The 27,892-nt window shown below is 43.5% G+C and overlaps 1 long non-coding RNA gene across 1 annotated transcript in view; it reads left to right on the top strand.

Annotated features, from left to right (window-relative positions):
- The window catches only part of LOC131183928 (uncharacterized), an 88,231-nt gene that overhangs the window by 39,643 nt on the left and 20,696 nt on the right, over nucleotides 1-27,892 (top strand). The window lies entirely within an intron of this gene.

The following is a 27,892-nucleotide window of genomic DNA, read 5'->3' on the forward strand; positions in this document are numbered from 1 at the left end:
AAGCAAGTTCGCTTTGATTAAAATAAATGAGAACTGGCAATCATAAAAAGAAAAAATATGCAGGAGAATTATGTCCCATAGCACTAATTATGCTCAGAGGCAGGTTAAACATCCGTGTTAATGAGAGATGGGTAATCTTGACAATCTCTCTGGGCTCCTTCCGACAGATGGTTTTTGGAGGGGAGCATATGGGTGTGGGGATACCTCAGAATGGCCTTTTATTTTTGTGGGTTTAATGTGCGGTCCAGGCATGGTCTTGGGATCTATTGATCATTTGGTTATTAGTGGAGGGAAAAACAGAAAACTTTAACTGAGCCAGCCTGCCTCCCTCCCTCCCTCCCTCCCTCTCTCCCTCCCTCATTTCTCTTTCTCTCTCTTTCTTTCTTTCTCTCCTTCCTCCCTCCCTCCCTCCTTTCTCTTGCTTTCTCTCTCTCTCCTTCCTTCCTTCCTTCCTTCCTTCCTTCCTTTCTTCCTCCCTCCCTCCCTCCCTCCTCTCTCTCTCCCTCCCTCCCTCCCTCCTTCCTTCCTTCCTCCCTCCCTCCCTCCCTTCCCTTCCCAGATTTATACCCCTACTCTAAATGAATGATTCAGGGAGGGCCACGATAACCATTAAAACATCCATGAAAAGTCACAACACAAATGAGGATACAGGAAAAAGGAGATTACTGCAAAACTCAATAAATAAAATTAAGTACTCTCTGGAATAATTTGCTTTTCATTAACTTCCAACAGGGAGGGAGGGAGGGAGAGAGTTTCTAATGAAGGCCATCCCAGCACAACACACAACCACACACAGACTCTTCTTTCTTCCTCTCACACAAATGCACACCTGTATGCCTTCACAGCATGGTGTGAAGGCACCATAAAGGACCATTAAGCAAGCTCTCAGCTGGGAGTGAACTAGACCTTTGCCTGAGTGAATTTCAAAGCCTTGGTCCTTTTCTCTAGGTGGACCTTCAGACACGCTTCCTCTCCTCCTCGCTTCTCCTCCCCCAACGGTCTCTGAAGAGTGGCAACCTCTTGATCCTTGAGGGCTCCTTGGTGCTCTCTGAGCTTGGTTGTTCTCTTGCAGATGTCAGTGGAGCTTCTTAGCCATCCAGGTCATGGTTGTCCCAAAGGCACTTTTTCAAGAGGCAGCTGGACTTTCTGGAAAGTTCAGGTGCCTCTTGAAAAAGCACTTTTGGGTTGTCTTCAGTGGTGGGATTCAGCCAGTTCGCACCACTTCGGGAGAACCGGTTGTTAACTTTCTGAGCAGTTGGTGAACTGGTTGTTGGAAGAAATCATTAGGGCAGAGAACCGGTTGTTAAGGTATTTGAATCCCACCACTGGTTGTCTTGTAGACCTTTCATTGCCCAAACTTAGTCACATCGTCACTGGCACCGAGGATGTTACCTAGTTTGGGTCATGAAAGGTCTGCAAGAAGACCACCAAGCTCGGAGAGCACCAGGGACCCCACAGTCTTCTTCCTCTTCCTCCTCTTCCTTCTGCTCCTGCTCCTGCTCCTCCTTCTCCTTCTCCCTCCCTCCCTCCCAGCACTGATGGTGTTACCTAGGTACCACAGTCTTCCTCCTTCTCCTCCTCCTCCTCCTCCTCCTCCTCACTTCTAGCACTGATGATGTTACCTAGTTTGGGTCATGAAAAGTCTTCAGGAAAACCACCAAGCTCAGAGAGCACCAAGGACCCCTCATTTCAACCCTGAGCTACAAATATTCTCCTTTATTGGTAGAAAAGAAAGAGAAAGATGTCGATGCAGATTCTCAGTCATCCAGGTCAGAGTTGTCCCAAAGGTGCTTTTTCAAGAGCATCTGCACCAAGACAAATTCCTTGTGTGTCCAATCACACTTGGACAATAAAAAATTCTCTTCTCTTCTCTTCTCTTCTCTTCTCTCCTCTCCTCCTCCTCCTCCTCTCCTCCCTCCCTCTCTCCTCCTCCTCCCTCCCTCCCTCCCTCCCTCCCTCCCTCCTCTCCTCTCCCCTTCCTTCCTTCCTTCCTTCTAAAAGAGGCAACTAGACTTTCTTTCTTTTTCCTTGAAGACGTTTCACTTCTCATCCAAGAAGCTTCTTCAGTTCTGGTTGAATGGTGGAGAATGGGAGGATTTATATGCAAGGAATACAAATCCTTCCATTCTCCCCATTTCAGTCAGAACTGAACAAGCTTCTTGGGATGAGAAATGAAACGTCTTCAAGGAAAAAAGAAAGGAAGTCCAGTTGCCTCTTGAAAAAGCACCTTTGGGACAAAGACAAAGGCTCCATATATAAACAGAGGGCAAACCTCTCTCCCTTCTAGCATTGATGATGTTACCCAGGTGGGTCATGAAAAGTCTGCAAGAAAAGCACTAAGCTCAGAGAGCACCAGGGACCCCTCCTTTTTTACTCCCAGCTGCAAATATTCTCCTCTGTTGATATCTTGATTCTTCTTTCTAAGTCTTCTTTGACAACCTCTCTTATCTGAAACCCCTGGCTTCAGACCAGATCTTTCTGATGAGATAAATTGACCCAGTGGTGAAATCTAAATTTCTTTCCTACCAGTTCTGTGGGCGTGGCTCAATGGGCGTGGCTATGTGACTGGGGGATCAAAAGACAGAAACTCACGAACAATGTCCTGCTGGAGCAGGGTTGGACTAGATGACCTCAAGGTCCCTTCCAGCCCTGGATTATCCTCTGAAGCTACGTCTAGTGCCAGGTTTGTAGTCCTTCCTTCCTCTCCTTTTCCCTCCCTTCCTCGGTCCTTCCTTCCTTCCTTCCTTCCTTCCTTCCTTCCTTCCTTCCTTCCTTCCTTCCTTCCTTCCTTCCTTCCTTCCTTCCTTCCTCCCTCCCTCCCTCCCTCCCTCCCTCCTTCTTCTTTCTTTCTTTCTTTCTTTCTTTCTTTCTTTCTTTCTTTCTTTCTTTCTTTTCTTTCTCTCTCTCTCTCTCTCTCTCTCTCTCTCTGAAATGAACCCCCCCCATTTTTTGCCTAGCAGGCTTCAGCTTTTTTACATTTTAAAAAATAGAATAGAATAGAATAGAATAGAATAGAATAGAATAGAATAGAATAGAATAGAATAGAATAGAATATTTTATTGGCCACACAAGTGTGATTGGACACACAAGGAATTAGTTTTGGTGCATACGCTCTCAGTGTACATAAAAGAAAACTTTTAAAAATTAAAAAATGCTTTTAAAAGATTAAGATCCCAGCTGAGAGGCACCTCAGCTGGGATCATCAGAGCCTCGTTTTAACCCTTTAAAAGCATTTTTTTCAGCCGAAGAGGTTATTAAAAAAATGCTTTTAAAAGTGAAAAAAAAAAAGCCTCTGACGATCGTGTGGCTCACCTGGGCATGGGTGGGGGGTGGGGGGCAGGGATTTTTTCTACCTGTTCTCCCATTGCCACTGCTACCGGATCAACTGATCCAGTCTGAACCGGGAGCATTTCACCCCATGAACTGACCCCAAGTGGAATCACAGCTAAAGTAGACCTTATGTAAAGAAAATCCCCCAGAAGATCTCCCCATCCTTCCCTGATGAAAGATGAAGGGGCCAGGGAGGATGGGGCAAGAGATTGGGGGGGGGGAAAGGGTGTTGAAGGGTTTGAAGTCTCTGGATCCCCAAATATTGTTTTTTCAGAAGTGTCAAATATGCTTCTCTCTAACAAGACAAAAGAAGTTGGCTTATGATAATAGAACTCTGGTTACAGCGGAATGCTGTGATTCCCATCAGGGGAAAGATAAAAGGAAGAACAGAAAGAGAAGGAAGGGTTAGCGCTTTGAAGTGGGGTGGGGACTTATTTTTCCCTTCTGTATTTTCTGTTACTTAACATGGGTTTTGCCACAGATATGGCACGAAAATCAGGGGCGGAGCTTTGAAAACCAACATGGCTGCGTCTGCCCGTTTCATTAGTACTTCTAAAAGTTCAAATGAGGTTTTGAGTTCCCGTATGCGCCTCGGCTGGATTTAACCCAGGGGTGCCCAGCCTTGGCAATTTTAAGACTTGCGGACTTCACCTTCCAGGATTCTGGAAGGTGAAGTCCACGGATGGCTGGAGAATTCTGGAAGTTGGAAGTTGCAGAAACTTAAAATATCTGCACTTGCCTACATAAGAAACTAATATATATTCAATGCTGCCTGCATTATTTTCTGCTGGAGGGCAGCAGGTCTGAATCAGGTTTTTTTTTTTTGAGGGGGGGGGCGGCTTCTTAAGGGTAAGTGACATCAAAAAAATTGGGAGTTGAAGGGGATGGGTTGGATTTTATTTCTTTAGGATGAAAGGTGCCAAGCGAACTTGAGTTTTTCTGGGGAGGTGGGTGAGGCTGAGATTCAATAGTTTGCTTTATTCACACAAAGCTCCTGATACCCAGTTGCAGGATTTGGGTAGGTCTAGTAGTCTAATGAAAACAACTGGGGGTGGAAGGGAGAATGAGGACACATGATAGCAGTCTTCCACAGTGGTAAAACCTGAACTGGTTTATGACCGGTTCACTGGCTGCACATGTGCAATGCACCGTGTGTACCACGCACCAAATGCGTGGTGTGTGTACACATGCGCAGTGCACCTCAAAAGGAGGCATGGGGTAAGTAGAACAGAGAGGTGTGTGTGGGTGTGATCAGCTGTGGCGCACAAACTTTTTTTTTCACTTTTAAAAGCATTTTTTTTACAACCTATTCGGCCAAATAGGTTGCAAAAAAAAATGCTTTTAAAAGTTAAAAAAAACGAGGCGCTGACGATCGTGCAGCTCAGCTGTGATCATGAGTCTTTTTTTTAACCTTTTAAAAGCATTTTTTTAAAGAAGCGGCAAGCGGGTAAGCGGGCGACTGAGCGATTGGGTGGGCATCGGCGGGGGCGGGGGGGAAGAGGAATTTTTGCTACCGGTTCTCTGGTAGCTGCCATCGCTACTGGATTGGCTGATCCGATCCAAACCGGGAGCATTTCACCCCTGGTCTTCTAACTTGAGGTATGGTCACAAAGAAGAGGGAGTGAATCTGTTCTCCAAAGCATCAGAAGACAGGACAAGAAGTAATGGGTGGAAGCTTATTAAAGAGAGAGACACAAGGTAGAATTTTTTCATTTCACAATTATTCACATAAAAGTAGAATAGAATAGAGCTGCAAGGAACTTTGGAGGTCTCCTAGTCCAGCCCCCTACTCAGGCAGGAGATCCTATATCATTTCAGACAAGTGACTGTCCAGTCTCTTCTTAAAAACCTCCAGGGATGGAGCACCCACAACTTCTGAAGGCAACTTCTGTTCCACTGGTTCATTATCCACACTGTTAGGAAATTTCTCCTTAATTCCAGGTTGATTCTCTCTTTGATTAGTTTCCATCCATTGTTTCTTGTCCTGCCCTCCGGGGCTCTGGAAAATAAATTGACCTCCTCGTCTTTGTTGCAGCCCTTCAAATACTGAATTACTGCTATTATTATTATTATTATTATTATTATTATTATTATTATTATTATTATTATTATTATTATTATTATTATTATTATTATTATTATTATTATTATTATTTAAGGAAAAATTTCCTAATGACAGGAACAAGTTATGAGTGGAAAGCACACATCCAGAAGTTGGGGGTTCTCCATGACTGGAGGTTTTCAAGACAAGAGTGGACAGCCGTTTGCCTGGAATGGACCCGTCTTTTTGAATCCTCCTCCCAACTCCAATCAGTTGATTCCAATCATCATGGAAAACAAGCTCACATTTATATGGTCCCTCTTTTTTTGCTCAAACTTTCTGACAGTGAGAACCATCATCCAATGGAACAGAAGCTGCCTTCGGAAGTTGTGAGAGCTTCATCACTGGAGACTTTCAAGAAAAGATTGGATTGCCGTTTGTCAGAAATGGTGTAGGGTCCCCTGCTTGGGAGGGGGGGGGGAGGTTGGACTAAATGACCTACAAGGTCCCTTCCAACTCTGTTAATCTGAATTCTTGTCAAAGAGGAGATGGCCACAGGAGGGAAGAATTGTACACTGCATTTTTCCCATAAGTCCTGTCTTAATTGGTTTTCAAGGAGCCATGGTTTTGAATGCTTTTACAACACCAGGGGTGTGAAGAATATGTATGCCGGTTTGGCCCTCGGACAGCAAACTTAAATGTCTTTTTGACTAAGGCCACATGACGGGACCTGGAAAGAATTGGGGGTTTCTCTGATTTTTCTGTGAGGCCAGAAGAGGCCAACCACGGTGTTTCTCTGTTGACTTTTCCCTCACGCTCGGTGCCAAATGGCTGAAGTTCCTGCAGGTCAGCTCTCAGCTTGAGTCACCTCACAACTCCTTTTCCCCCACTTCTTGCTTCTGTAAGATGAGGAAGAAGCAGGCCAAGACGCCATGCATGAACTTCATTCCAAGGTCTCATTATTGGGCGGCTCAAATTACAACTCTGACAGGGCCAATCAACGTATATATTTCTAATAATAATAATAATAATACACATTTATGTTGTTGCCATCTGTCATTATTCAATTATTGCATGTTTTCTCTTATTATTGTTATTTTATTATATAAAAGTGTATACACTAATATTCTCCCTTCCCTTGCTTTCTATCACTTATTTTAACTTTTAATCATATTAAAAGACACTTTCTTTCTATCCTATCTAACTTCTAGTTATGTCACCTAACTAAAAAAAAAGAAAGAAAGAGAAGAGGAAAGGCAAATCAGAACAACAAAAAAGAGAAATCATCTATCCATCATCTCTTATCCACTTCAATACTTTAATTGCTATGCTTTTTTTTTTTTTTGACTTGCCTCTCAAATTCCTCTCTTGGATCTTTAACGCTATCTGCATCTGCTTCTTAGCTATTTAATCTAGGTATTTCTCCCATCTCTACCCTCTTCCACTGCCTAATTTCCAAAATTTCTCCCCAGGCCCCTATTTCTCCCTTTCAAAAGTATCTTCCAACTCTCTTAGTATATTTTCCCCCTGGTTTAATTCATCAGTCACTGTTATTTTCATTGTTGTCTCCTCTTTGTCTTCTTCTTTCGTTTCTTCTGTTGACTCCTCCCTTTCCTGGGCGTCTTGGGCTTTAATCATCATCCCACGTATGGTGTTCTCCATTTTTTCCATAGGACCAATCTTGAAAGCACTTTTTGGCAGACAAAGGCAGGAAGACTTGCAAAAACATGGCAAAGAAGTCCACTCCTCATTTCTCTCCCTGTCATTCAGAGGTTCTTCTCTCAACTTCCTGATTCCTAAATCTTGCTAGCTGGATTCCTTGGCCAAAGCTGCCATGTTTTTGCATGCTTTCCAAGGCACGAAATAAAGTAAAGAGAATTTTGGTGCAGAAATGCTTCAGATTGCCCTGTTAAGGGTTGAGTTTGCTTGAATATATTCTTGTCTATAGCACGTTCATTGGACAATGCTTGTAGAAGAAAAACCCAGTTCAGCAGAAATTGCTGGGTTACAACAAGTATTGAAGCTCTATTTTAGAAGGAAGTATTTTTATTTATGTTTTTTTTTATTTATTTTTGTCAATCATATATAAGATAACAGGTAAAAGTATAAACATAATTTGGATACATGAAAAGAGTAAGATTAAAAAGGAATATTAGGACAGGGACGGTAGGCGCAGGTGCTCTTATGCACGTCCCTTACAGACCTCTTAGGAATGGGGTGAGGTCAACAGTAGACAGTTTAAGCTTAAAGTTTTGGGGGTTTGGGGAAGAAACCACAGAGTCAGGTAGTGCATTCCAGGCATTGACCACTCTGTTACTGAAGTCATATTTTCTGCAATCAAGTTTGGAGCGGTTTACCTTGAGTTTGTATGTATTATTTGCTCGTGTATTGTTGTGGTTGAAGCTGAAGTAGTCATTGACAGATAGGACATTGTGGTCGATAATTTTATGTACTATGCTTAGGTCAGACTAAAGTCGGTGTAGTTCTAAGTTGTCTAAGCCCAAAATTTGGAGTCTGGTGGCATAAGGTATTCTGTTGCGAGCAGAGGAGTGGAGGACTCTTCTTGTGAAATATTTCTGGACATGTTCAATTGTATTAATGTCTGATACGCAGTGTGGGTTCCAGGCAGATGAGCTGTATTCAAGAATTGGTCTAGCAAAGGGAATGGAGATTTTGCAGCATCCTTCCCCAGGAGTGGGGAGGGAATGGGGATTGTGCAGTATCCTTCCCCTGCCACACCCACCAAGCTACGCCCACAGACCCGGTAGTAAAAAAAATGGGAATTTCACCACTGGGTGATATCCTCAGATTCAAAGAAGAGACGGCAGAGGGAAATATCTAGACTCCTTTCAATCTCATCGGTCACCCAATCAAAGGAGCTGATCTTGAGGGACATATTTTCAGAGAGCAGATGTGAAGGAGCTCTTTTTTTCTTTTTTCTTTTAACATGGCAAAATAAACATGGACCAGCGATGGAAGTCGCTGAATGGAAACCATCTGCCCTTAAGTTAGAGAAGAGCAGAATTGTAGCCTGCCTCTTTCTTTGAAAGTCAGTTCAGAAAAGTCTGGATAGGAGGGTTTTAAAGGAATTTTTGCACCCTTTTTCCCCTCCCTCCCCCTCTTTCACCAATAACAACAAGCAAAGGAATCCTTTGAAAAAAAAATCCCAAATGCATTTTTGTTTTTATCTTCACATGATCAGCAGCTGCAACAGTTTTTTTCAGCATGAAAAACAGACGGGGAGGAAGTTAGCGTGTTAACTGGCAATGCAAACTTCGTCATATATATACATATATATATATATATAGTCTTTTTTTCCAAATATTATTGCATTTTACCCCCAAAGATTTTGTAAAGACGAAGCAATGAAAAAATCTGTAGCGCAGCTGCCTGGAATAAAAATATTTTGTAAAATTGGGTGCGTGTATGAAATATTCCTTAGTTTGAAACGGTTAAAATTTTGCCTCTTGCTTGCAAACTGGGTTAAAAGAAAGAGGGGAATTTTTCTGACCATGTGCAAAGTGCATTTGTGGATAGAATAGAACAGAAGAGAACAGAACAGAACACAATACCATACCATACCATATCATCAGTGGTGGGATTCAGCCAGTTCGCAGCACTTCGGGAGAACCGAAGTGTTAACTTTCTGAGCAGTTTGATGAACTGGTTGTTGGAAGAAATCATTAGGGCAGGGAACCGGTTGTTAAATTACTTGAATCCCACCACTGCATACCATACCATACCATAGAATTCTTTATTGGCCAAGTGTGATTGGACACACAAGGAATTTGTCTTGGTGCAAATGCTTTCAGTGTACATAAAAGAAAAGATACCTTCATCAAGAATTCTAAAGTACAACACTTAATGATAGTCATAGGGAACAAATAAGCAATCAAATCATAGAATAGAATAGAATAGAATAGAATAGAATAGAATAGAATAGAATAGAATAGAATAGAATTTTTTATTAGCCAAGTGGGATTGGACCCACAAGGAATTTGTCTTGGTGCATAGGCTCTCAGTGTACATAAAAGAAAAAATACCTTCATCAAGGTACAACACTTACAACACTTAATGATAGTTACAGGCTACAAATAAGCAATCAGGAAACAATCAATATAGTGGATTTATATCTGCAAACCCCATCCGGTAGTCCTCGACGTACGGCCACAATTGAGCTCAAACTTTCTGTGGGTAAGTGAGACGGTTGTGAAGTGAATTTTGTCCCATCTTACAACCTTTCTTACCCCCCCGTGATTAAGTGAATCATTGCAGTTGTTAAGTTAGTCACAGGGTTGTTAAGTGAATCGGGATTCCCCATGGACTTTGCTTGTCAGAAGGTCACAAAAGGGAATCCCATGACCCCGGGGTCATTGCAACCGTCATAAATAGGAATCAGTTTGCCAAGCGTCTGAATTTTGGATCACGTGACCACAAGGATACTTCAACAGTTGTAAGGGTGGAAAACCATCGTGACTCTTTTCAGTGCCAAAACGGTCACTAAACGAACTCTTGTAAATGGAGGACTTCCTGTATACAGATTAAAGTTTAAGAGAGTTGGAAGGGACCCTGTAGGTCATCTAGTCCAAACCCCCCCCCCACCCAAGCAGGAGACCCTACATCATTTCTGACATGATGGCAGAAATCTTCTAAATAGCAGTCCAATCTCTTCTTGAAAGCTTCCAGTGATGGAGCTCCTACAACTTCTAAAGGCAACTTCTGTTCCATGGTTTGCTGGCTCTCACTGTCAGAATGTTTCTCCTTGTTTCCAGGTTGAATCTCTCCTTGTTCAGTTTCCATTCATTCTTCCTTGTCTGGCCTTCAGGTGCCTTGGAAAACAGCTTGACCCCCTTCCTCCACTCTGTGGCAGCCCCTCAAATCTTGGAAGGCTGCTATCCGCTCTCTCCTGGTCCTTCTCTTCACGAGACTAGCCATGTCCAGTTCCTGCAACCGTTCATTGTATGTTTTAGCCTCCAGTCCTCTAATCATCCTGATTGATATAGCATCCATGTAAGCTACATGATGTATACATGTAGCTTAACAATGAATCTTGGCAGCTGTAGATTTTACCTTGGAGGGCAAAGCAGAACAATCTTTAAAATCAGTAGGGTTAGAAATTTGAACCCTGGTCTGCCATTGGCTTTTGAATCAGACTCAGGTGAATGGAAATTAAGATACACAGTGATCTGTCAGGTTTGGAATTCCATCCTTCTGCTCTCCTGGTGCTTTTATGGCTTGATGTCAAGAAGCAGATCTCTTTGGAGTTTCTTTCACAATTGAGAATATATAGATTTTTTTTTAAAAAAAAGCTCAACTAATTCGGAATAACAAATGGCTCCCAAAAACCAAAGGTTGCCTTAGCAAGACCGGATTTAAACCACATGCAGATGTTAGTAATCTAATCCAATGTAGACTTCAGCTGTAAGAATTGCTGATTTTCCATCATATTGAAAGTAGGGTCGCCAAAAATTCAAGGCATCGTCCACAATGCTACAACTGTCACTCTGTCTGGTTTTTCTTCGTGTCACAAACGTTCAGCACTCCAATCATTTCATAATTTCTGCATCAACTTCAAGTTTTTAACCACACCTGACAGATACCCTTGGATGCTCTTCTACTTACCTGAAAGGAAGGCAATTCTAAATTCAATGCAACACAAGAGAGGCGAGAAAAAAAAAAAAAACCCCGGGGTTTTCAGCCAAAACCTTTTTTCTTCTTCTGTGTTAACATCTAGATCAATCCTTTTTTTTTTTTTTTGGACTCTCTGCGTGGAAGGATGATAATTCTCCAAAGTCCCAAGCAGGCAGGGTCTCCATTTCATCTTAATCTATCTCAGTTGTCTCAGTGGAGGAAAGCTAAGATATATGGCATAATTCTAGCTTGTAAAAAGGTGAACGGTTTTCAGTACTTGCCAGCCCCCAAAGACCCATAAATTTTGGAGCTCAAAACAGCGGGAGTTTTTTTATTCCGGTTCACCCAAAGTCTGCTCCTCAAGACAGGCTCTCTGTTGAACGTAAAAAGATATTCTTTGTAAGATCACCAAGGCTTCCAGGATGGGATCCTCGCAGCTGAAAGAGGAGACAGTGATGCTTACCTAGTCCAAGGTGTGGAATTTCCACCGCAGAAATCCCAAGGAAAAACATTCCCAACAAATAGCTGTTCAAGTTGTTACTTGGATGCAGCCAGAAAAAACAAAAACAAAAACAAAAGAATCCATAATTGTGTTTTGTAATTGGTTCCATCATCAAGGTCCCTACAGTCAAAGTTCTGGTTTTCCCATTAATAATATATGGCTGCGAGAGCTGGACCATAAAGAAGGTTGAACGCTGAAGAATGGATGCTTTCAAATTGTGGTGTTGGAGAAGGCTCTTGAGGGTCTCTTGGACTGCAAAGAGATCCTATCAGTCAGTCAATCCTAAAGAATAGAATAGAGCAGAATTTTTTATTGGCCGAGTGTGATTGGACACACAAGGAATTTGTCTTGGTGCATAGGCTCTCAGTGTACATAAAAGAAAAGATACCTTCATCAAAGTACAACACTTACAACACTTAATGATAGTCATAGGCTACAAATAAGCAATCAGGAAACAATCAATATCAATATAAATTGTAAGGATATAAGCAACAAAGTTACAGTCATAAGTGGAAGGAGATGGGTGGTGGGAACGATGAGAAGATTAATAGGAGTGCAGATTTGCCAAAGGGAAAAGTAAACCAACTATTGACATAGTCTACATTACAAGGACCTTCCTGTTATTTAGACCAGGGGAGATATATCTGAAGGGTTGGGCAGGATGAGAAGGTTCCTGCCTGTTCTCCAACTTTCATACTGTCTCCTGTCCTTTCTATTTCCATTTCCAAGGTAGAAACAAATAAGAACAACGGATTGATCTAGAGGACCTCTATGCTGCCAGGGTCCTTCCAAAACATATGAAGAATGGTTGCAGGAACTGGGTATGTCTAGTTTAATGAAAAGAAAGACTAGGGGTGACATGATAGCAGTCTTCCAATATCTCAGGGGCTGCCACAAAGAAGAGGGAGTCAAGCTATTCTCCAAAGCACCTGAAGTCAGGACGTGTGGAAACTGATCAAGGACAGAAGCAACTTAGAACTAAGGAGAAATTTCCTGACAGTGAGAACAATTAATGAATGGAACAACTTGCTTCCAGAAGTTGTGAATGGTGGAAGTTTTAAAGAAGAGATTGGACAACCATTTGTCTGATGTAGGGTTTCCTGCCTAAGCAGGGGGTTGGACTAGAAGACCTCCAAGTTCCCTTCCAACTCTGTTATTCTATTCTATTCTATTCTATTCTATTCTATTCTATTCTATTCTATTCTATTCTATTCTATTCTATTCTATTCTAGTCTAGTCTAGTCTAGTCTAGTCTAGTCTAGTCTAGTCTAGTCTAGTCTAGTCTAGTCTAGTCTATCCTATCCTATCCTGTTCACAAGATAGATTACATTTCCTGTCATACCCAGCCAGCATTGTCTAGAAGGACAAAGGAAAAGAAATCCACAAAGGTGAATGTCAACAGAATATCGGCCATTCTCTATGTTGTTCCCGTTCGGGAAGGAATATGAAGGTCACAAATCTCCCAGAACAAATTTGTCCGTTCTTCAAAGAAACCGAGCACTTGGGAACAATTTTGCCCAAGAGATGTGGTTGTCAGCCATCATGCGAAGGAGAAAATTGATGTGTTTTGCTCCAGGGATTTTTTTTTTAAAGGTAGAAGGTTCTGATAAACTTCAGGGAGACAGCTTAATAACTGAGGAGTCAATAACATCAGGTGTGAATGTTAAAATCTGAATTGTAGACTATCTGCTCTCTCAAGGACTTTAATAAAAAAAAAAGAGGAATGCATAGCTTCTCAGATGTGATGGAGGAAAGATTCAGCTCTGGAAAAGAAATGTAAATTGTAGATCTTCACCCGGCACCTCTTCAAAGGTGGGCATTGTCTTTTGCCTGCTGTCTGCTCTTAAGTGGACTCCAAATTCCTAACCTATCATTTCCTCCGCACCTTTATGCAGATATGTTAAATGGACTGCCTTCCACACTCTTGCTTCGAACATCTGAATGAAGACTCAATTCTCTAGAAGATGCCAGCTTCTCTCAGGAGGAAGCCATGAGCAGGGATGTTCCTCGGACATTTCAACACAGGACCGATTTACATATTACACGGTAATACAGATGGAAATGGATTTTTCTCCTCATCCCCTAATGGGCACCAGAGGAACCAGAAGTAGATCATGCGTAAACCTCATGTAGTAAGTGGGGAAGGCCATATTTCTTTGTACACATCATAGCTTGTTCACGAGAGAACCCAAACGTCCATGAAGAAATCTCAGTTTGGGGCTCTGGAGAGGAAAAGTACCTTCTCTATCTTGGAACAAAGAAATCTACCTCTCCTAAGTGGCTCTGTTGATTCCATCATCGTCAACACTGACTCAAAGGAAGAGCCAAGAAATTCAGAGGGAATTATTTTCCAGACTTATCTCAAATTGGGGACTGAATTTTGGACCTCCTGAACTTAAAAGAAACGAGCAATTCCCCAGCTGAAAATGAGCAAATCCTCAACTGAAAATCTTCTGGAATCTTCTTACAAAGAAAGTGTGATAATCCAACGGATAGATTCCCATACATCATTGGTCTCCATGTTTTGATCCAACTGAAGTTTCCCATGAAAAGTCTTCAAAGTCAGTCCCTAGACATAACGTCAGAATACTATACGGAATCGAGAGCAGGAGTAGCCGAGCTTGGCAACTTGAAGACCTGTGGACTTCAACTCTCTGAGTTGAAGAATTCTGGGAGTTGGAATCCACAAGTCTTAAAGTCATCGGAGTTGGACAACCCTGGTCTAGAGAGTTCAGACCAGAGATCTGTGTCTTCCAGCATTCTGTTCTCACAATGACTGACCTTTTGGAAATCCATCAAGTAGCAACAAAAGGATCAGCAATTTGCTCCTTATCTTCCTTAGCATGTGCTGCTTTCCATGGAAATTACACACAATCATCATATTTCTTGACTGTTGGACCTCCAGATTGTCTAGTTCTGCTTCAAACCCATCCACATCTAATTCTGCCTTAAACCCATCCAAGGTGACCCCATCCAATTATTATATCTTGCAGCAGAGATAGCTACAACTTCTCATTGCACCAACTGAACCAGGATGTTTGAAATCAGGTGGATTTGATAATCACGGGAGTTGCAAAGATCACAGACCGAGGCCGATCTGGGATCTTCAGAAGTTGACTTTGGACCCGCATAGCACCAGGGTCAAGAGCAGATAATTGGGGTGTCTGAGCATCGGGCGGCTTTTGTACATTAACAATGCCAGTTACCTGCTGTTCTTCTGTTGATGTTGCTTGATTTACATTCATCTTGAAGCCCATGCTGGATACGTAATAGACCAATTATTGACTCGCCCCTTAAAACACAGAATCAAAATATATAATTTGATTTTTTTAAAAAAAATAAAAATAAAAAATCTCCAAAGCGAAATGACATCTTTGTATTCCTCCCTGAAACCCTACACTAGAAAGGCCCAAGAGTGGGCTATAAAGTCACGAGGACCAGAGAAAGTAAACCTGGGAAGACAAATCTTCCATCTGTTCATCAATACTTAAGCCCAACTGGGTACCCTTTTAATGACTCTGAACACTCCCTGTTGTTCCTAAGTACTGGAGAACATATGGTCACATTCCCTCTTTTAACTGTGGGTTTTCTTGTTTTTGCCAGTTGGTGTCCTGCCTGTAATGTATTTTAGTGTATTTTGTATGTGTTGTGCTCGTGTAAGCTTAACTCAAGGTGGTGCTGAGTTGCTGGTGATGGAGGCAAATGTTAAACATCTTAAAAGGTATAGTTGGCTGGGGGAAAAAAAAACAAAACTCCAAAGATTTCTAAGACCTTTGTACGTGGGAACTCTCCTTTGCCCCGATTAATAATTTGATTAGTGAACACACAAACCAAACAGAACAAAATATAATTTTGACCCGGATCAATCCGCAGATGATAAATGGATAGTTAGCGGCCAATTCTACACAATCTTTCCATTTCCTGCCTTCGCAGAGGTATTCCAAAGGTTGTGTAGAGTTCAGGCACACAGTAAGGGTTGTCCGACTGTGTTCGGTTTTGGCCAAAACCTTTTCAATTAACTGGGCACATTCCTTGCAGAATTCCAGCCTTCCCGAAGCGTAGATGAATGCCGTCTGTGTGATGTTTGACATGGCGCATACACGAGTCCTAAATCAGTTGAAGATGGTCGCCCGGCAGGGTTCAGGATGGGGCCCCTTTCGGTCTAGCCAAAATATGGCGAGCGTGTTGGAAAAACTCAGACATTCCTTTTGCAGTTTTGTGTACAAATAAAGAGAAGGTGTGGGAATGGAAGCACATCTTGGATGAAGGCAAATTGTCAACCATTACTCCACGAGAGCTTCTGAGAAATCCAGAATTTCCCCTTAATCCAATTGGCAGTGAATGACGGCGCTAGCGCAGCTGGGTGGTAGAAAATATGGAAAAGCCAACCACAACCCCTGGGAGATTGAGACTAAAATAATAAGTGATAATATAACTCTTGGCTGGGGATGTTGGAGGATTTGCCGTCCATGATGAGAAATTAGAGATGTACATGAATGTGGCTGAACTACAGCTCCCAGCTCCACTGCCATTAGAGAGGGATGCTGGGATTTGTAGTTTGTTTCAAGGACTACACATTCCCTCTCTGACTAGATGCACAGGTAGTTTTTCACGGATGGGGTAGGGTCTCCTGCTTTGGTGGGGAGTTGGACTACATGACCTACAAGGTGCCCAAGGAGCTGCTGATCCAGTTCTCCAGAGGAATTATTGAGTCTGTCATCTGCACCTCTATAACTGTCTGGTTTGGTTCTGCAACCCAACAAGAAAAACACAGACTTCAGAGGATCATTAGAACAGCAGAAAAAAACATGGCTACCAATCTACCTTCCATTGAGGACCCAGTCACAGACCCCTTGCATCCTGGACATAAACTGTTTCAACTCCTACCCTCAAAAGGACTCTACAGAGCACTGCACACCAGAACAACTAGACACAAGAACAGTTTTTTCCCCAAACGCCATCACTCTGCTAAACAAATAATTCCCTCAACACTGTCGAACTATTTACTAAGTCTGCACTACTATTAATCTTCTCATCATTCCCATCACTCATCTCCTTCCATTTATGACTGTATGACTGTAACTTTGTTGCTTGTATCCTTACGATTTATATTGATATTGTTTCCTGATTGCTTATTTGTACCCTATGACTCTCATTAAGTGTCGTACCTTAGGATTCTTGATGAACGTATCTTTTCTTTTATGTACATCGAGAGCATATGCACCAAAGACAAATTCCTTGTGTATCCAATCACGGCCAATAAAAAATTCTATTCTATCCTATCCTATCCTGTCCTGTCCTGTCCTGTCCTGTCCTGTCCTATCCTATTCTATTCTTCCAACTCTGTTATTCTGTTAAGGTTGTGCACGCTTTTCTGACCTTTCTGGCCATGGTTGTTAAGTGAGTCATGTGGTCACTAAATGGATCCCACTTCCCCCATTGACTTTGCTTATTGGAGCTGGCTAGGAAGGTCCCAAATAGTGATTGGATGACCCCAGGGACAATGCAGCTGTCCTAAATACATCACCAGTTGCCAAGCATCCGAATTTTGATCATGTGACCATTGGAATGGTATGACAGTCATAAGTGTGAAAACCAGTCATAGCTCACTTATTCAGGCGGGTTGTAACTTTGAATGGTGGTTAAATAACGTTTGTAAGCCGAAGATTCTCTGTATTAAGAGCAAGAACTTACGATGCGATGGCCATGGATTTTTCTGATAACCCCACAGCTAAGAATTCTCACGTTCAGGAGAAAAAAAAAAAATAAAGAGAAAAAGAGAAGAATACTCTCCATAACCGTATATTTTTCTGTGCAAATAAATAACAGTTCATCACATTTGCAAATCAGCATCTGTTTGGCCTCAAATATTTCTCTGGGATGTGATATTTTTGCATAAGTTTACCAGCCCAATTCCAACTAATGCTGAGGTCTTAGAAATAGGAATAGGAGTAGAGTAAAGTAGAATAGAATAGAATAGAATAGAATAGAATAGAATAGAATAGAATAGAATAGAATAGAATAGTTGGAAGGGACCTTGGAGGTCTTCTAGTCCAACTCCTGCTCAAGCAGGAGACCCTATACCATTTCAAACAAATGACTGTCCAGTCTCTTCTTAAAAGCCTCCAGTGATGAAGCACCTACAACTTCTTGTGGCAAGCTGTTCCACTGGTTAATTGTCCTCACTGTTAGGAAGTTTCACCTTAATTCCAGGTTGCTTCTCTCTTTGATGAGTTTCCACCCATTGCTTCTTGTCCAGCCTTCTAGTACTTTGGAGAATAAGTTGACCCCCCCTTCTTTGTACAAGCCCCTCAAATATTGGAATACTGCTATCATATCACCCTTAGTTCTTCTTTTCTCTAGACTGGCCAAACCCAGATCCTGCCGCCATTCTTCAAAGAGATCCCATTTGGCTTTCCAGATGTCAACTTTAAAGAGATGGAGAGGAGAGAAGGAGGAAAGCTTAAAAAATATTTATTTAAGTAGCCCCAGTGCGAAGATTCTTCGTAGAGTTTTGGCGAGGGTGACCGCCCCCCCTAAGGAGAAGGAGATACACCTGGAAAGTAATTCCTCTGAAGGCTTTTAGGAAGAGACTGGATTGCCACTTGTCTGCAATGGGTATAGGGGTCTCTTGCTTGAGTAGGGGGTTCGACTAGAAGACCTCCAAGCAGGAGTGAAATCCAGCAGGTTCTTGCAGGTTCCGAAGAACCGGTAGGGGAAATTTTGAGCAGTTTGGAGAACCGGTAGCGGAAATTTTGATTAGATTGGAGAACCGGAAAATACCTCCTCTGGCTGGCCCCAGAGTGGGGTGGGAATGAAGATTTTGTAATATCCTTCCCCCCAGGAGTGGGGAGGGAATGGGGATTTTGCAGTATCTTTCCCCTGCCATGCCTACCAAGCCACACCCACCAAGCCACACGACGCCCAACAAGCCACGCCCACAGAACCGGTAGTAAAAAAAATTGGATTTCACCCCTGCCTCCAAGGCCTCTCCCAACTCTGTTGTTCTGTTAAAGGTGAAAAGACCATGTGCCATAAGAAAGCAAATTTTCTGCTTTTAAAATTTCTGAATGTTTCAATTTTAGTTCCATCCCTTTTATGGAGAAGGATGAGTTTTGCAATCTTCCCATCTTTAAATTGTCCTTGGACCGAAATGGAGATGCTTCCTGTTTGAGCAGGAGTTGGACTAGAAGAACTCCAGGGCAGAGGTGGGTTTCAGCAGGTTCTGACCAGTTCTGGAGAACCGGTAGCGGGAAATTTTGAGTAGTTCGGACAACTGGTAAATACCACCTCTGATTGGCCCCTCCCCCATCTATTCTCTGCCTCCCAATTCCCAGCTGATCGGGAGGAAATGGGGATTTTGCAGTATCCTTCCCCTGGAGTGGGGAGGGAATGGGGATTTTGTAGTATCCTTCCCCTGGAGTGGGGAGGGAATGGGGATTTTGCAGTATCCTTCCCCTGGAGTGGGGAGGGAATGGGGATTTTGCAGTATCCTTCCCCTGGAGTGGGGAGGGAATGGAGATTTTACAGTAGCCTTCCCCTGGAGTGGGGAGGGAATGGGGATTTTGCAGTAGCCTTCCCCTGGAATGGGGAGGGAATGGGGATTTTGCAGTAGCCTTCCCCTGGAATGGGGAGGGAATGGGGATTTTGCAGTATCCTTCCCCTGGAGTGGGGAGGGAATGGGGATTTTGCAGTATCCTTCCCCTGGAGTGGGGAGGGAATGGGGATTTTACAGTATCCTTCCCCTGGAGTGTGGTGGGAATGGAGATTTTGCAGTATCCTTCCCCCAGGAGTGGGGAGGGAATGGGGATTTTGCAGTATCCTTCCCCTGGAGTGGGGAGGGAATGGAGATTTTACAGTAGCCTTCCCCTGGAGTGGGGAGGGAATGGAGATTTTGCAGTAGCCTTCCCCTGGGATGGGGAGGGAATGGGGATTTTGCAGTATCCTTCCCCTGGAGTGGGGAGGGAATGGGGATTTTGCAGTATCCTTCCCCTTCAAGCCCACCAAGCCATGCCACGCCCACCAAGCCACACCCACAGAACCGGTAGTAAATTTTTTTGAAACCCGCCACTGCTCCAGGGTCCCTTCCATCTCTGTTATTCCGTTCCTCTGTCCAAATGGCATCCAGTAGGACCCACGGATTTACAAGCTGCAGACAAAACGAACAAGCTACAAATCCAGGATTGTATAAAACCCGAATTGCCTCCATCTTTTCCCAAAGGAGTGACTGTCCTAAACAACTGTTTGCACCAAGTCTGCAGAGTGCAGGAATCTGGATGGCCACAAGATGGTAGCGGAGACACCCACAGCCAAGCCAAAACTTAGGAGGAAGACATTCCAGTAGGACTGTAATGGAGATAAGAAATGCAATGTATTTTCCTTTGCAATTCCATTCCCAAAGAAGCATTGTGGTCTGCCATCGTGTGGCCAAGAAGCGGAACTCAATAGGCAAAGTTGTTGATATTGTAATTTGCACTTAGGAAGACAGCCTTGCTACGCATCCCAGGATAATGTGGCCGGATCCGAATTGCATCAGTTACCTGGACCAGAGGTTTAGTCTTCCGAGCTTTCAGAAATGTGTGTAAGTAGAAACTTTCTGATCATGAGAACCATCAACCCATGGGACAGAAGTTGCCTTCAGAAGTTGTGGGAGCTTCATCCCTGGAGGCTTTCAAAAAGAGATTGGACCACTGGTGAAATCTGAACCGGTTTACTACCGGTTAGCTGGCTGCGCATGCGTGCTGTGTGTGCGTGCATGAGCAGTGCGCACCACACACCAAATGGTCCTATGGAGCCTACCGGAAATCTGGAAATGGGCCATTTCCAGCCTCCGGTGGGCCTCCAGAGGGCCAGGGGAGGCAGTTTATGTCCTCCCCAGGGTCCAGGAGAGCCTCCGGAGCCTGGCGAGGGTGAAAAACGGTCCTACGGGGCCTACCGGAAGTCCAGAAATGAGCCCTTTCCAGCCTCCTAAGGCTTCAGGAAGGCCTCCTAGGCCCAAAATGGGGCTAGATCAGTGGTTCTCAACCTTTATAGTGCTGCGACTCCTACGTCAAGTGCCTGATCTTCGGACCTTCCGTCGTGAGCTAAAAACATACTTATTTATTCAAGCGGGACTGGCATAATAGTTTGATTTTAAATTGGGGTTTTATTAATATTTTAAATATTTTAAATTTAAATTTTAATTATCAGCCGTTTTCGTAATTTTGCTATGTTTTAATTCGTTTTTAACTGTACATATCTTGTATTTTATTTCTGGCTGTACACCGCCCTGAGTCCTTCGGGAGAAGGGCGGTATAAAAATTTAATAAATAAATAAATAAATAAATAATACAATTCCCCACAATGTGGCGACCCCAACCATAAAATTATTTTCATTTTGAATTTATCGCGCCTGAAGCCGTCTTGGCTAGCGATCTGAATTGGTTGCGATTGCCTTGAGGACGGAGGCATTAAAGCGGAGACTCCTCCCCTATTAAGTTTATCACGCCTGAAGCCAGATTTGGCTAGTGATTGGGAGTGATTGCAGCTGGCTTGAGAGGGAGACATCAGAGCAAAGATTTCTCTCTTTTTTAATTCATCGCGCCTGAAGCCGAATTCAGCTAGCGATTTGAAGAGCCTGCAGCTGGCTTGTGGAGTCAACCACTGGAGCACGATTCTTTGACTCGCGAGTATACTTCCCATGTTTCCGATGGTCTTAGGCGACCCCTGGCAAACCGTCATTCAACCCCCAATGGGATCCCGACCCACAGGTTGAGAACCGCTGGGCTAGAGAGTGTCATGCACACATATGTAGGGGGCAGGGCAGTGGGGGAGGGGCGCATGGGAGGCATTGTATTATGGGTGTGGACACACGCGCACGCAACCTCCCGTGTTCCCCCTGCTTTTGTCACACGACAGCAAAAATGTTGCCATCACTGCCCTACACCCTTTCTGACGGATGGGCAGTCCAGTCTCTTCTTCTGTTCCAGGGGTGGGTTGTTTCTCCCTGTCAGAAAAAATCCTCCTTGTTTCTGAACCGGTGTAGGGTCTCCTGCTTGAGCGAGGGGTTGGCCTGGAAGACCTCCAAGGCCTCTTCAAGTTCAACGCCCTTTATCATTCTACCTTTGAATGCGAAGCCATCTTTTGGAGCCCTCCAGTTGCCTCCTTCTTTTGCTAGGAGGAAAGGGGTGAATCTCCGTGTGGCCCCCATCCTCTAGATGATTAAAGTCTACCCTTCCCCCCCCCACCCCAAAGCCTGGGGAAAAGGTTCAGAATTAACTCGGAATTGGAGTCAATCATGCTTTAAGTATAAAGGAATCTGTAAGAAAGCCAGGGTCAGGAAGAGCCGGCTTTCTCCATTGTGGCAGGAAAGGAGAAAGAAACCTACACGCCCAGTTTCTCCACCCAGCGGAAGTTCTAATGAAGACTTTCGGCACGCATCCCTTTCAAAAACAAAAAACCTCACAAGTGCTTGAAGTGTGTGGCGCACAAAGAAATTCCTCCCACTTCGGATTTGTTGAGAACGGTGGGCATTTTAAATAGTCCAACCAATTTGGGAAAGCGTTGAGCATTCACTGAGCTCCCCTCGTAATCCTTTTCTCTTTTACGTTCCTATCGCATGCCTGATTCCCTGTGATTATATCTTTTCTTTCTTCCTTCCTTCCTTCCTTTTTTTTTTTTAAAGAAAAGATAGACATGTAAATGTCACCCACCCGTTGGAAAATAGAACCGGCTTGATAAACGGGTCTCCCTAAATTGATTTGAGGATTAGATGGTTGTTTTTTTTTTGCATCTGTAGTGAAAGGCAGTTGGGATGTGTAGGGGTGGGGAGGGGATGTGATGATGGGGGGGAGGGAGGACAGGACAGGAGAGGTCTTTGCTGAAGGACTTCTTTGAGAAGAACGAGGCTAAGCACTTAATGATGTGGAGAAAGGGGTCAATAGAACCAACAAGAGTTGGACATGACTGAATTGTTAACATCTCCTCCTCCTCCCTCTTCCTCCTCCTCCCTCTTCCTCCTTCCTCTTCCTCCTCCCTCTTCCTCTCTCCTCCTCCTCTTCCTCTTCCTCCTTCCTCCTCTTTCCTCCTCCTCTTCCTCTTCCTCCCCCTTCCTCCTCCCTCTTCCTCTTCCTCCTTCCTCCTTTTCCTCCTCCCTCTTCCTCTTCCTCCTTCCTCCTTCCTCCATCCTCCTTCCTCCTTCCTCCTTCCTCCTCCTCCTCCTCCCTCTTCCTCCTCCTTCCTCTTCCTCCTCTTCTTCCTCCTCCTTCCTCCTTCCTCGTTCCTCTTCCTCCTCCTCCCTCTTCCTCTTCCTTCCTCCTCCTTCCTCTTCCTCCTCCTCCGTCTTCCTCCTCTTCCGTCTTCCTCCTCTTCCATCTTCCTCCTCCTCCCGCCTCCCTCTTCCTCCTCCCTCTTCCTCCTCCTCCTCCCTCTTCCTCTTCTTCCTCCTCCCTCCTCCTCCTCCTCTTCCCTCTTCCTCTTCTTCCTCCTCTTCCTCCTCCTCCCTCTACTTCCCCCTCCTCCTCCTCCATCATACATGTAAGACACCTTCAATTTAATAAAGGCAGCTGAGTGGCATAAATTTATGCAGTCTGAAATGAAATGAAGTTGGAACACAAATACAATCAGAACCCTATTATAGAAATCCCAGGGCTTTGTGTTGGCCTGGAGGTCCCTTTACCAAGTTCAGATGGATCATATAATCCTAGGGCTCAGAGGTCTTCTTGTCCACCTCTGCTCAAGGCAGGAAACCTTCTACCATCCCTGTCAAATGGTTGTCCGATCTATTTTTTTTAAAAAAAACCCCACCAAAGATGGAGCACCCACAACTTCTGCCTGGAGAATTCTGGGAGTTGAAGTCCAGACATCTTCAGGTGGCCAAGGGTGGGCAACCTTAACTTAAGATCTGCCTTGTACTTTTAAGCCTCCATTGAGTGGTGATCTTGACCGAATCTCCCTATACTTGACCTCTGACTGGCCATTCCCTTGAGTTCTCATTTACGGTGGATCACAATGTCCTTCTCCCCACAATGAATGAACATTTCTCAACCTTCAAAGATTGACCAGGGAAAGTGAGCGTCCAATTCTTCCTTTTCTCTTTTCCAATTCCCCTTCTGCCTTATTCCTGGGTTGGAAAAACAATTTAATTCCGAGAAAGTTATCCTGCAATCAGCCTTAAATCCAATCCCATGACTCAAGTCTATGGCATCCTTCTCTCTCTCTCTCTCTCTCTCTCTCTCTCTCTCTCTCTCTCTCTCTCTCTCTCTCTCTCTTTCTTCCTCCTCCCCCCACCACATCCCCTCCCTCCTTTTCACTCTGTGGCATTTCCTTCCCCCTGAAAACCGCCCCTTCACTCTCTCTAGCAATTAACTGCTTGAACAGTATAATAAGGAAGCAATTAAGAGGTGACACAGAGAAATTAACACTCCATTTCACATTAAAGACAAGCTGAATATCCAGGCCATTGTGAGTTAAATCTGTCCTTGGAAATCTGTAGTATTCAACTATTCCGCCCCCCTCCCCGCTTTCTTGAATCAGAAGCAAACTCCAAGGGCTCCCCTCATTCTTTCTGTATGCACCTCCTTTTTTTGTCTAGAAAAATCTGAAAACCAATGATAACTAATTGGGTGCTGTTTGCTCAAGAGGGATGAACCCTTATTTTATTTTATTTTATTTTATTTGTTTATTTATTTTGTCAAGTATGTATTTTATGACAGATGCAAGTGTAAACGTAATTATAAATATGTGCAAAGGATATGAATAAAAGAAAACATTAGGACAGGGACGGTAGGCACGCTGGTGCTCTTATGCACGCCCCTTACAGACCTCTTAGGAATGGGGTGAGGTCTACAGGAGACAGTCTAAGGTTAAAGTTTTGGGGGTTTGGGGAAGAAACCACAGAGTCAGGTAGTGCATTCCAGGTGTTGACCACTCTGTTACTGAAGTCGTATTTTCTGCAGTCTAGTTTGGATCGGTTTACCATGAGCTTGTATCTGCTGTATTGTGTGCTCTTGTATTGTTGTGGTTGAAGCTGAAGTATTCATTGGTTGATAGGACATTGTAGCAGATGATTTTATTGCTTAGGTCAGTCCAAAGATGGTGAAGTTCTAAGTTGTCTAAGCCCAAAATTTCGAGTCTGGTGGCATAAGGTATTTTGTTACAAGCAGAGGAGTGGAGGACTCTTCTTGTGAAATATCTCTGGACTCGTTCAATTGTATTAATGTCCGATATGCAGGTTCCAAACAGACGAGCTGTATTTGAGAATTGGTTTGCTATAGTTTGCTCTCCTGCGAAGTGCCATGGAAAAGGCAAAGTTGTAATAGCGTGTAAATCAGAAGAAGGTTGTGCCAACCTCACCTGGATGCCATCCTTTGATACACAGGGGCAAACCGGAAGGAGGAACACCAAAATGGGGTTCCTGCCAGTGAGAACAATTAACCAGTGGAACCACTTGCCTCTAGAAGTTGTTGAGTGCTCCAACACTGGACTTAAACTGAGATTCTTTGATGGCAATCCAACACCTTCACCACCTCACTTTTCCCATCTGCTAGAACTGGTTCATCTAGCATGGTAAACTGATAAAACTCGCATGTTAAAGACTTTAAATGGACTCCAGAGGATGGTAGAGGACAGGAAGGCCTGGAGGAACGTTGTCCATGAGGTTGCGATGGGTCGGACATGACTTCTCAACTAACAACAACAACAACAAAGGCTTTTTAGAAGAGAGATTGGACAACCATTTGTCCGAAATGGTTTAGGGTCTCCTGCTTGTGCAGGTGATTGGACTAGAAGACCTCCAAGGCTGACCTTCCAACTCTATCATTTTATATTCAAATGTGAAGCCAAATGTGACACAGTGGTTAGAGGGCAGTACTGCAGGCTCCTTCTGCTGACTGCCGGCTGCCTGCAATTTGACAAATCAAATCTTACCAGGCTCAAGGTTGACTCAGGCTTCCGTCCTTCCAAAGTCAGTAAAATGAGAACCCAGATTGTTGGGGGCAAGAGTCTGACTCTGTAAACCGCTTAGAGAGGGCTGGAAAACACTGTAAAGTGATATATAAGTCTAAGTGCTATTGCTATTGCTATAATATCTCACCCCTTTCTGCTTTGGAGACAAAGTAGTGCTAACCCTGTGGATGCGTATGTTTTCCATCCCTGTCCGTTATTTGTTTTCCCCAAATCTCTTTCTCCACCTTTGGTGTCTTCGTTTCCTTTAGAAACTTCTTGAAGTATGAGTTGGCCCACTCTGTGAATGAGGAGGACCTTCTCACAACTGTATTATGGCTGATGAAATTTGGCTCCATAATGTTGAAAGCTTTTAGGATCCATTTCAGGGTCAGTAAGTGAAAATTAACTTCCCAGAGACTGATCCATATTTTAGGAGCCATCATCACCCCATTAGGCAGAAGTTACTTAGTAGAGAGGACTGAGCTTTCTCCTCCAATCTTGTTTAAAAAAAGAAAAAGAAGAAGCCCGAATATCACTTCAAGAGATAGTCTGGCTACTTGAAATCTTTGGAAGGAGCAAACGCTTTGGGAACAATGTAATTTTGATGTTGCTGGATTATTTTTGGGGAGTCTTATGGCATCTAAAGGACCATTAGATCAGGGGTCTCCAACCTTGGTCTCTTTAAGACTTGTGGACTTCAACTCCCAGAGTTCCTCAGCCAGCTTTGCTGGGAGTTGAAGTCCACAAGTCTTAAAGGGACCAAGGTTGGAGACCCCTGCATTAGACCAATAAGGAGAATATTTGTAGTTTGGGGTTGAAATGAGGGGTCCTGGGTGCTCTCTGAGCTCAGCTGCTTTCTTGCAGACGTTTCATGACCCCAACTAGGTAACATCATCAGTGCTAGAAGGGAATGGGGTTTGCGAAGAAGGAGAATGGGAGGAGGAGGAGGAAGAGAAGGAGGAAGGAGGAGGAATGTTGGATGGATTTACCCAATTTCCTTTCCACAATTTTTGTTTCTTCCTATTTGTTCTATTTCTATTCCTAATTTATCTGTTATTTAATCTTTCCTTATCCTTTTATTTTCCCCCCCTTTTCCTCCAACCATTTATATACCAAGAAAATTGGGTACACGTGTATATCTAAGTATATATGTAAATAAAATAATTAGAATAAATATATTATAGTGATATATATATATATATGATATATTAGAAAGATATGGATAAAATATACATTAGGATAAGAGAAAAAATGTATAAGTATTGTTCACTGATGCAAAACTGTTGAAAAGAAGAAAGTGTTAATATTTTTTTTTTTAAAAAATCTGTTTAATAAAAAATATTTTAAAAAATAATAATTTTGGATGGATTTCATAGAAGAAGAACCCATCAGCAGAATAACCTCCTGGAAACCCCTCTCTTAATTTAAGCAGGCAGGAAGGATGCTAAAGCTGCAAACCCAGCATGAATCTGTTTGCACACTTTGGCAGGTGATTGTAGCATCGTTAACTACAACCTGTCTCAAAGTGGGATGTTTATTGTGCAAGAGAGAGAAGGGAAACACACACATGCTGACAAGTGCGTAATTATCTTTGCCGCCCCCTCCCATAGCGTTTTGCGATTTCCAGGTCGAGATGGAAAGCAGGTGGTTTTTTTTTGTTTTGTTTTTTAGCAAGCTTTCCCTTGTGAATTGGTACCCTGGGAGAGATGGGCCCACGTCAGCTGCCAACGCCAGGTGGGATGAAGAAGAGATCTGCTAGACGAGCAGAATAAATAAGCGCCACTCAGAGAGGAAAGGTGGTTTGAACTCAACCAAACCAGGATTGAAAAACTAAATCAATGGAAAAAGTTGAACTGGGATGAGCCGAATCCCCCAAATCAGGGGTGAAATTACCTTCCCAGTGGTTCGAAAGTGCCTGTGCTGCGTGGATGTGTCACCTGTGCACATGGGTGGAATCTCTGCACATGCGCAAACTCTTCTGCGCATGCTCAGAGGGTAAAAAACAGGTTACTTCCTGGTTAAAAACAGGAAGTAATGACAACCGGGCAGGTGGGTGGAGCATTTTTTCTTTTTCTTTTGCCTTTAAAAGAAAAAAAAAAGCCTCTGACAATCAGACAACTCAGCTGGGATCGTCAGAGCCTTTTAAAAGCATTTTTTTTTACAGCCGAAGAGATTGTAGAAAAAATGCTTTTAAAAGGCGCTGATGATCCCAGCTGAGCCATGTGATCATCAGAGGCTTTTTAAAAAAAACTTTTAAAAGCATTTTTTCGGCCTAAGGAAAAAAGCTTTTAAAAGTAAAAAAAAATAAATTTGATGATCGCGCGGCTCAGCTGGGCATGTGGGGGGGGGGGCAGGAATTTTTGCTACCGGTTCTCCAAACCACCCGCCGCCATTGCTACTGGATCGGGCCGAACCGGGAGCATTTCACCCCAGATATGACCCCTGGCATGTGCTCCACCCCCCTG

Source organism: Ahaetulla prasina, chromosome 11 (genome assembly GCF_028640845.1).
Source record: "Ahaetulla prasina isolate Xishuangbanna chromosome 11, ASM2864084v1, whole genome shotgun sequence".
Lineage (NCBI taxonomy): Eukaryota > Metazoa > Chordata > Lepidosauria > Squamata > Colubridae > Ahaetulla > Ahaetulla prasina.